This window comes from Notamacropus eugenii, chromosome 4 (genome assembly GCF_028372415.1).
Source record: "Notamacropus eugenii isolate mMacEug1 chromosome 4, mMacEug1.pri_v2, whole genome shotgun sequence".
In the NCBI taxonomy this organism is placed as follows: domain Eukaryota; kingdom Metazoa; phylum Chordata; class Mammalia; order Diprotodontia; family Macropodidae; genus Notamacropus; species Notamacropus eugenii.
Window position 1 is genome coordinate 203,104,530 of NC_092875.1, and position 10,905 is coordinate 203,115,434.

Here is a 10,905-nt window from a genome sequence, read left to right on the forward strand (position 1 = left end):
ACCAAATCTCAAATTGTATTATAAAGCAGCAATCATCAAAACCATTTGGTACTGACTAAGAAATGGGTAGACAGGGAATAGGTTAGATTCACAAGACGTTGTAGTCAGTGATTATAGCAGGCTACTGTTTGATAAACCCCAGGACCCCAGCTTCTGGGATAAGAGCTCGCTTTTTGCCAAAAACTGCTGAGAAAACTGGAAAATCATGTGGTAGACACTGGGCATAGACTAATACCTGACACTGTACACTAGAATAAAGTCCAAATGGGTACACAATTTGGATATAAAGGCTGATATTATAAATGAATTAGGGGAGCAAGGAATAGTTTATTTGCTACATTTATGAAGAATGGAGAAATTTATGACCAAACTAGAGATAGAGAACATGATGAAATGCAAAACAGATAATTTTGATTACATTAAATTGAGAAGTTTTTGCACAAGCAAAATCAATGCGACCAAGATTTGGAGGGAAGCAAAAAACTGTGAAATAATTTTTATTGCTAGTGTCTGTGATAAAGGCCTCATTTCTAAAGTGTATAGAGAATTGAGTCAAATTTACAAGAATACAAGTCATTCCTCAGTTGATAAAAGGTCAAAGGATTTGAATAGGCAGTTTTTAGAGGAAGAAATTAAAGCTATGTAGAGTGATATGAAAAAATTCTCTAAATCACTCATTATTGATTAAAGAGATGCAAATCAAAACAACTCTGAGGTGCTACATCACACCTATCAAATTGGCCAACATGACAAAACAGGAAGATAATAAATGCTGAAGAAGACATGGGAGAGTTGGAACACTAATTCATTATTGGTGGATCTGTGAGCTGATCCAACCATTCTGGAGAGCAATTTGGAACTATGCCCAAAGCGCTATAAAAATGTGCATACCCTTTGACCTAGCAATGCTGCTGCTAGGGCTGAATCCCAAAGAGATTATAAAAAATGGGAAAAAGACCCACATGTATAAAAATATTTATAGCAACTCTTTTTGTGGTGGCCAAGAACTGGAAATCAAGGGGATACCCATCAATTGGGGAATGGCTGAACAAGTTGTGGTCTATGAATGTAATGGAATACTATTGTGCCATAGGAAATGATGAACAAGAGGACTTCAGAAAAACCTGGAACTGATGCTAAGTGAAATGAGCAGAACCAGGAGAACATTATACACAGTAATAGCCACAGTGTACAAGGACTGTTTATAGTAAATTTAGCCTTTCACAACAATGAAAGGACCTAAAACATTTCCAAAGGACTCTTGATGCAAAATGCCATCCACATCCAGAGAAAGAACTATAGAGTTGGAACTCAGAATGAAGCAGGCTATTTTCTGTTTTGTTATATTTTGCTTTGTTTTGGTTTTTCTCATGTTTTCTCCCATTCATTTTAATTCTTCTACACAACATGACTAATGTGAAAATGTGTTTAATAAAAACGTATGTGTAGAACCCATATAAAATTGGATGCCATTGTGGACAAGGAGGGGTGAGGGAGGGGGGAAAAATTTAAAATTTATGGAAGTGATTGTTGAAAACTGAAAACAAAGTAATTAATAACAGAAATAAGAAAAAAAGTACATTGCTCACACTAGTTCAGCATAGCTGGGGAAGTGATAACCTCTATTTGCTTCAGGCAACTTCCTAGGATTTAACACCTAGGATGTTAAGTTTCTTAAGTCAGTGGTTGTTTAATTTTTGTCTGTTATATCCCCAACACAGAACATGGGACATAGTAGACCTATTGAATTTAATTGAATTGACTCCTAAGTTATGCATGGGTTGTATGCAATCTACTGTGATGGCGGTGGGGAACACCCCACATTGTAGAAATCACAGATTCTTCTTTTACTTGAGTGTCAACATGCCGCAGTGATCCAGGGACATCCTTGGGTGAAGTTCTGCCTTGTTCAGAAATTGTTCACCTTTTGTTTACTCTTCCTCAATACCCTTCCAGAATTTTCCCTTTGAATATTTTCCCTTCCAGCTGTAGGGCTTGGTGCTAATGATTTGACATTAAAACTCTTCTGTCATACTTTTTTCACCTGTAATTCCCTAAAGCAGGGCTACCCAAATGAAGTCTCCTAAAAATATAGTAACTTGGGCTTTGAAGAGGAAACAACATACAAAGATGTAACTTGAAAACAATGAAACTGATTTGCGCATGTGGTTCATGGAATCAGTCTCCTTGCAGTCTAGATGCTTCTTTTAGGAAGTGTAAATGACATTGGTAAAAAAAAATGTCCAAGTTAAAAAAAAAAAAAAAAGATGTGGTGGGAAGGTGAGGGGCTCTGTACCTTCAAATTATAATGAAAATCCTCAAAATATGATTTCCTCATTTTGTTAAGTTTTCAGTGAAAAAGGATGTTGCTATTTATGCTAGATAAAAATTCTCAGAATAATTTCATGGGGTTACGGATAAGGAGAACTTGGCTCAGGTTAACACGGGTGGAATCTTTCCTTTCTCTTTTCTACTCACCCAGACACAAAGGCACTATTCAAAGATCCTCCATTGGTCCCTGATTCTACTTTTATTTGAACCCGTGAAACCTCATGAACCCGAAGGCCATTCAGTAAAGCTGAACCAAACTTCCCACTGGAGTTTTCAGCATTGGTCTGCCATATGGTTGTGGATCAAATTGGAACTCATAAAAAAGCCAATGGACATGAAACCATATGAACCGAAACCACTGAACTGTTCAGTGAAACCCACAAGAATGAGAAACCTCTGCTTTTTGCAAAGTGCTAGTAACATGCTCTGTGATACTTATATGGAGGAAGTTACGGGAACTCTATAGGAAAGATGTGTTGTATGGGTGTTGTAAAGTTTTAATTTTATTTTTATGGTTGCTTGTTTCAGATGACCCTGTTACTCAGTTTCTCCCTTGTGCTTTTCCTCTTTGAAGTACATTAGCAACCATGGAGACAATGATATCGTTGGACTTTGGGTGCTTAATAACGTCCATGAATGCCTTATAAAGGTTGACAATAAAATGTTTTGTAGTTTATGCCATGATTTGGGTAAATTTACGTGCTTATGTGATTGCTATCTTGGCTGGATATAGGATACTGTCTGTATACATGCAATAAATAGAAGGGGATGGCCAATCTACATCTAACATATTAACTTCTATGTTTACATCTGGGTAATTTAGACAAAGCGTTTTCTTCCACTGTAAATCAGTAAATAAGGCATGTTATAGCTGTGTGAAGAACACTAAAATATTTAATAGGCTGGCAATGTTTCTGTAATAAACCGGTGCTCTGTTCTCCAGCAAGTGTACTTGAGGCTTTCCCTGGTGCTGGCAAGGCCTATATGTGCATATATTTCATGAGAGTGAGTTACTTTCACTCACTGAAAGCAAGAAAGAAAAACATTCATGATAATTGTGTGACATTTAATATACTTGCTTATTAGTTTTTAGACCCTTTTTATGGTTTCCTTTATGTTATATTTCAAAAGTCTGTTTCATATGACATAATCACAAATATGCTACTGGGTCTGCCACTGGTAGGTTGTTTTTACAGTATGGATTGACTATACTACTCTGGATGCTTCCTTATGGAGAGATTTTGCTTCCTTAATCTATACTTTATCATTGACAAATTTGAAATTCTATCTAATAAGAGCTTAAAATTAGGTTTGTAGCCTTAATTATCATCTATTCATCTGAATACCTCTTAACACCAGGGTTTTAAAAATATAGTTTTATAATCATATGGATACAGAGGAAAGAAACCAAATGACAAGAAAAAAATCACAGTCTGAGAGTGTTAAAACACTGAGTTATTGTTTTACTTTAATTGCTACTTGTTCAATTTGTATCCCACTGACTCACATATTGTACTAGGCACTGGGTCTTAGACACCTAATAAGTATTTATTGCAGTGGAGTGAATCTTCCACCTCCTCGTCACCATTATAAAAATGTTATTCGGCCTTCTTTTTAGTTTCTTGGGAATTTCCTGGAGACTATTTTTGTTTCATAAAAAGATAAAAGTCTTTTTAACTCCCAGATGCTATCTTGGTTTCATCTTCAACTCTTGATTCCTTCTCACCCCATAAATCCAATCAATTGCCAAATATTGTCATTTTTATCTTCACAACATCTATGGATATGTTCCTTACTCATGATTCACACAGCCACCACCCGGATTCAGGTCTTCATCATCTCTTGCCTAGAGTATTGAAACTCAAATCTTTCTCCACTCTTCAGGTTTCTCCCCACTTGAATCTATCCTCCACTTAGCTGTCAAAGTGTTTTTCCTAGAGTGCAGATGTGGGCCTACTCAATAAACTCTAGTGGCTCCCTGTAGTCTCCAAATTAAATATTAAGTCCTCTGTTGGCATTTGAAGCTCTTCACATCCTAACCCCCTTCCATCCTAGTTTTTAGCTTTCCTCCCCTCCATGAATTCTACAATAAGCCATGTTGCACTAATTGCAATTCTTTCTGAGTGGCTCACTACTCTCCATGTCCTTTGTTCATGCTTTTGGACTGGCTTTCTCCCATTTCTAGAGTGCTCTTCCTCCTCACCTATGCCTTAGAATTCTTGGCTTCTTTCTAGGCTCAGTCAAATTCTGTAGATGATTCTCTTCCTTCCTTTGTTACTAATACCTTATCTACTCTCTCAGTACCTTATATTTACCTATTTATATTCATGTTGTTTTCTCCATTAGAATGTAAATTTCTTGAAGGAAAGGACTGTCTTTTGACTTTCTTTGTAGCCACAGCGCTTGGCATAGTGCCTGGTATGTAGTAAGCACTTAATAAATATTTTCTTGATTGATTATGATGAAATTGCTAGAAAGATATAGTCTGCCAAAGGGGTGTCCTCAGAATCATATTTGGGCTCTCTCCAACGCAATGCAACTAGAAACATACTTCCACTGTGATGCTCATTGTTGGAGTAGTATATAAATACCCCATCCCATGTAGAGAGAAATACATTCTTTAACCATGATAGGGAAAGAATCAGTGAGCATGTGAACTCAGGTTTCTTGACTCCAATGTCCTTGCTTTTTCTACTATACCAAACTGTCTGATAGCACATTATAGTCTGAAAGATATTCTTCATCCACTTGGTTTCTTTAAATGGTTATGTATCTCACTAAGAAGGTTCTGCTTGATGTTCTAGGTCTTGATGCAATTAGCATTATGTCATCCACAAACAGAAGCATCTGGAAGAGTTCATAATTGATATTAGGAAATGATTTCTTGACTTGGACCATGAGCTAAATCTCTGCCATTACAGTGGCAATCATAGTTGGGGAGCATGCAACACTATCTCCTATGCCAGACCTAATATCAATGATCAGAGAGGGTCATCACACAAGGCTACCTCTATATCTATATATCTCTCTTTTCTTGTAGGGTAAGATAGATTTCTACACCCGATTACCTGTATTTCTTATTTTCCAACTGCATGCAAAAACAGTTCTCAACATTCATTCCTACAACATGAGTTCCAACTTCTCTCCCTTCTTCCCTCTGACCCATACCTACTGAGAAAACAAGCAATTCAATACAGGCTATATATGTGTAGTTTTGCTAAAGACTTTCATAAGTCATATTATGAAAGATTAACTATATTTCCCTCCATCCTATCCTGCCCACCTTGTCCCTCTCCTAAAGTGTTTACTTTTAGTTACTCACTCCTCCCATTTGCCCTCCCTTCTATCACCCTCCCCACCCCACTTATCCCTTCTCCCCTACTTTCTTGTAGTATAAGATGGATTTTCATGCCAAATTGAGTGTGCATGTCCTTCCTTCCTTAAACCAAATGTGATGAGAGTAAGCTTCAGTTTTTCCCTCTCACCTCTCCCCTTTACCCCTCCATTGAAAAAAGCCTTTTCTTCCCTGTTTTATGAGAGATAATTTGCACTGTTCCATTTCTCCCTTTCTCCTCCCAATATATTCCTCTCTTACTCCTTAATTTTATTTTAGATATCACCCTTTCCTATTCAACTCACCTTGTGCCCTCTGTCTATATGTGTGTGTGTGTGTGTGTGTGTGTGTGTGTGTGTGTGTGTGTGTAATCCCTTCAACTACCCAAATATTGGGAAAAGTTTCAAGAGCTACAAATATTATTTTTCCATGTAGGAATGTAAACAGTTCAACTTTAGTAAGTCCCTTATGATTTCTCTTTCCTATTTACCTTTTCATGTTTCTCTTGATTTTTGTGTTTGAAAGTAAAATTTTCTATTCAGCTCTGATCTTTTCATCAAGAATGCTTAAAAGTCCTCTATTTCATTGAATGACCATTTTTTCCCCTGCAGTATTATACTCAGTTTTGCTGGGTAGGTGATTCTTGGTTTTAATCCGAGTTCCTTTGACTTCTGGAATATCATATTCCAAGTCCTTTGATCCCTTAATGTAGAAGCTGCTAGATCTTGTGTTATCCTGATATTTCTACAATACCCAAATTGTTTCTTTCTGGCTGCTTGCAATATTTTCTCCTTGACTTGGGAACTCTATTTGGCTACAATATTCCTAGGAGTTTTTCTTTTCAGGTCTTTTTCAGGAGGCAATTGGTGGATTCTTTCAGTGTTTATTGTATTCTCTGGTTCTAGAATGTCAGGACAGTTTTCCTTGATAATTTCATGAAAGATGAATGTCTAGGCTCTTTTTTTGATCATGGCTTTCAGGTAGTCCCATCATTTTTCAATTGTCTCTCCTGGATCTATTTTCCAAGTCAGTTGTTTTTCCAATGAGATTTTTCACATTGTCTCCCATTTTTTCATTCTTTTGGTTTTGTTTTGTAATTTCTTGGTTTCTCATTAGCTTCCATCTGCTCCATTCTAATTTTTAAAGAACTATTTTGTTCAGTGAGCTTTTGAACCTCCTTTTCCATCTGGCTAATTCTGCTTTTTAAAGCATTCTTCTCCTCATTAGCTTTTTGGGCCTCCTTTGCCATTTGAGTTAATCTATTTTTAAAGGTGTTATTTTCTTCAGCATTTTTTGGGTCTCCTTTAGCAAGTTGTTGACTCACTTTTTATGGTTTTCTTGCATTGCTCTCATTTCTCTGCCTGATTTTTCCTCCACTTCTCTTACTTGATTGTCAAAATTCTTTTTGAGCTCTTCCAAGGTCTGAGACTACTGCGTATTTATTTTGGAAGTTTTGGATGCAGAAGACTTAATTTTGATGTCTTCCTCTGATGGTATGCTTTGTTCTTCATCCAAAAGGATGGAAGAAAATATCTGTTCACCAAGAAAGTAACCTTCTATAGTCTTATTTTTCCCCCCCTTTTTTGGGCATTTTCTCATCCAGTTACTTGACTTTTGAGTCCTTTATCAAGAGGAAGGTATACTCTGGGGACCTGTAAGTTCTCAGTTCCTCTAAGGTGACACAATCAAGGGAGAGGAGTTTACTCCTCTCTTGACTTGCACTCAGGTCTGGGAACAACCACAAGCTTTTCTGCCCAGGATCTGCAAGTAGAATTCCGTCTCCCGAGCCTCCATCAGCTCCACTAGGCCAGTGCTCTTCATCACCCCAGGCTGCCACTCAGGGCTGAGACTCAGATCAGCTGCTCAATTCCCCCAAGGTCTTTAGGCTGAAGGCTCCAAAAAATGGATGCTACTGCTGTTGGTGCCACAACCTGGGACTGGGGCTAGGGGAGGATCCTGTTTCCTTTTCACCCAGGTGAAAGTGTTTTCTCACTGACCTTTGAGGCTGCCTTTGGCATTTGTGGGTGGAGGAATCTGGGAACTGTAGCTGCTGTTGTGGTGCCCCGAAGTCTTCTCTGGTCCTGTCCATGCTGTGTCACACCATGCGGCCAAGGGTGGGCTGTGCTCTGCTCTGAGCCTGGTGTGATAGACCTTTCCTGTCGGCCTTCCAGGCTGCCTTGGGCTGGAAATCTCTTTCACTCTGTCACTGTGTGGCTTCTGCTGCTCTAGAATTTGTTTAGAATCATTTTTTTACAGGTATTTTATGAACTGTGCGGGGAGAGGTTCTACAGGTCTATCCTTCTACTCCACCATCTTGTCTCCAACCCCCAGGTGACATTTTGTTGAAGGAAAGTCTTTAAAGTCATATTTTGCTATAGTGAAGCTAGTTTTTTTTTATATTCCTCAAACAGGAAATACAGTAGGATTTCTACATTTTTCCTTCAGTTTTATGATGACAAAGGTAAGGTCTCTTATGGATCCATGATCTTTAAACTCCTACATTTCTAGGCATCCTGTGGGTGTAATTGAGTTTGGAGAAGGGTGAGGAAACTGGGAGTTCAAATCTTTCCTCAGGAACTTAGTGGTTGTCTAACTGGACAACTCACTTACCTGTTGTGTGTGCTTCAGTTTTCTCACAGATGATAATAATGACACCCATCTCACAGGACTGCTGTGAAATATTATGTATGTAAAGTGCTTTGTAACTTTTAAAGCACAGAATATCAATCATTATTATTTTTAAAACCTATTCCCTTCTAATACTCTCATGAAGGATGACCTGGATGTGAATAAATATTTTTCTCATAAAATTTATCTAAAAATGAAAAAGGAGTCACATAGGTTGGTAGCTAATTATGTTCTCTTGACCTCCATTTTTACTTGTGAAGTTGATTTTTTTTAATACAAGTGAAATACTATATCTGTCCTTATATAAATTTACCATATTAGATTTGTCTCAGTGAACACACAGTCAATAATCCTCATTATTTTCTCATGGTTAGACATCTCTAAATTTCTTCACCTACAGTCTAAATCATTTTAAAATTATTTTCTCTAGGCTATCCATCCTGAATTTCTTTGAAGAGTCTCAGAAAGCATAATTTCCTGTAACTCTCACCATTCTGGGCATGCTCCAGGTTGTCAGAGTCCTGCCTAAAATGTGGTGCCCAGAGTAGAGATAATATTTTAGAAGTGACTGACCAGTGTGGAATAGAGCCAGAATACCACTTCCCTTGTTTTGGATTCTCAGTCACTTAACTGTTCTGAAACTCATGTAGAGAATGAGTGTGATAGTGATTATACTTCTTCTGCCACAGGGTTATTGTGAAGACAAGTCCTTGCAAAACTTCAAATAAGGCATTATTACTAATAATGGTCTTAGAATCAAAGCCAAGTCCAGTGCCAACACTTAGTAGCTCTGTGAAATTGATTATCTTTCTGAGGCTTGGTTTTCTCCTGTGTAAAATGTAGAGAAACAAGCCTCACCCCAACTATATTCACAGCTTCATGAGAGAGAGAAAAAAATTTGGTAAACCTAAATGTTTTATAAATGTCAGTGATGATTCTTGACTATTCATTGGAAGATTACAGGCTCAAAAAGTCAAGTGAATAAAAGCCACATAATCATTTGCTTACTTAGAAATACAAAAAAAGAACTTGGGAGCTACTGTGTATGATTATTCATTCATTTTATTTAGGTATAGGACAGCTATTTATTTTTCCCACATATAGAAAAAATTTCTAAAATTCAAAAGAATTGGGATGAGGCAACATTGGGAAATGAATGTGATTATTTTTAGTAGATTGTATTATTGCTCTCTTGCAGAGCAGAAATATTTTCTCTGCCCCCACAGAATCAAAACTATCCCATCTTTACAAACCCATTAAGCTGCCTGTAACTAAACTATAAATTCTATTCTTTCCTTGTTTTGTAAAGTTGAAAATCTGAGCTGATCCTCTGAAAGCAGGAAAAGAGAATAAGTATTCATGTGGCACCTACTCTGTACCAGGCCCTATACCATGTACTTTACAAATACAATCTCATTCGATTTTCACAACAGACTGACAAAGTATGTGCTATTAGCATTCTCATTTTATGGTTAAGGAAATCGAGACTAAGTGACTTGCCCACAGTCACACTAGTAAATGTCTGAGGTCAGATTTGAACTCAGGTCTTCCTGTCTTCAGGCCCAGAATTCTACTCTATCCGCCATGCCACCTAGCTGCCTTGGTGAACCTTCATATTCCTAGCACAAAACATCTACACAGAACAGGTTCTTATTAAATGCTTATTGAATTTGAGTTGGGGGGTGGGCAAAAAGAGGGAGATAAGAGTTGGACTACACAGGGTCCAGTGTCCCTTTTATCTTTAGAGATTTTGAATCTTTGAGATCAAGCTAAATAGGCATGCTGGTTTTGATATTATAATCAAATCATCTTTATTGTTGCTTTAGTCTCAACTCTCTCTGTGTCTGTCTTTCTGTCTCTCTCTATCTCTGTTTTTCACCTTTCCTCCCTCAATAGTGAATAAACTCAGTAATTTAGGTAATTTACTCAGTTTTCCAAATTGCTTTGGTAGTAGGATGGTGTTTAGTACTCTTTTCCTCATATCATGATCAGTTTTGTTGAGAGAGTTTATTTTCAACATTCTAACTTATCAATCATTAAAAACTTATTAAGTCCCTACTATGTATCAGGTGCCTGTTAGGAATTAAGAATACCAGTGCAGGGCAGAGATAGTCCCTCCCTTAAGGGATCTTTGTTTTAGTATTCCTAGCATTGCTCCTTGTATGGAGTAGGTGCTTAATAAATGCTGGTTACCTGATTCTACTGGGCAGATGTGTTATGGTCAGCAATAAGTTTATACATGATATATTCAGAATAAAAGTTTAATATTTTTGGGGGGTGGGGTGAGGACTAACCCTTGGGAAACTGAGGAAAGAATTCTTGAAAGAGATGCCACTTGAGATGAGCAGAAAAGGGAGGTACAGTTTCCAAGAGGCAAAGATGAGGAGAGAGAGAGAGCATTCCCAGAATGGGGCTGGGGGCAGACTGTACAAAGATAAAGGTCAGCATCCCACATATAGAGAGATGCCACATATAGGAAGGAGCGTTCAGCTGGAGGGTAGAGTGTGAGAGGTTCACTAATGTGTAATTAGCCTGGAAAAGGGGTCTGGAGACAAACTGTGAAAGGCTTTAAATACGAACAGAAGGACTTTGCATTTGATCCTGAAGACAAT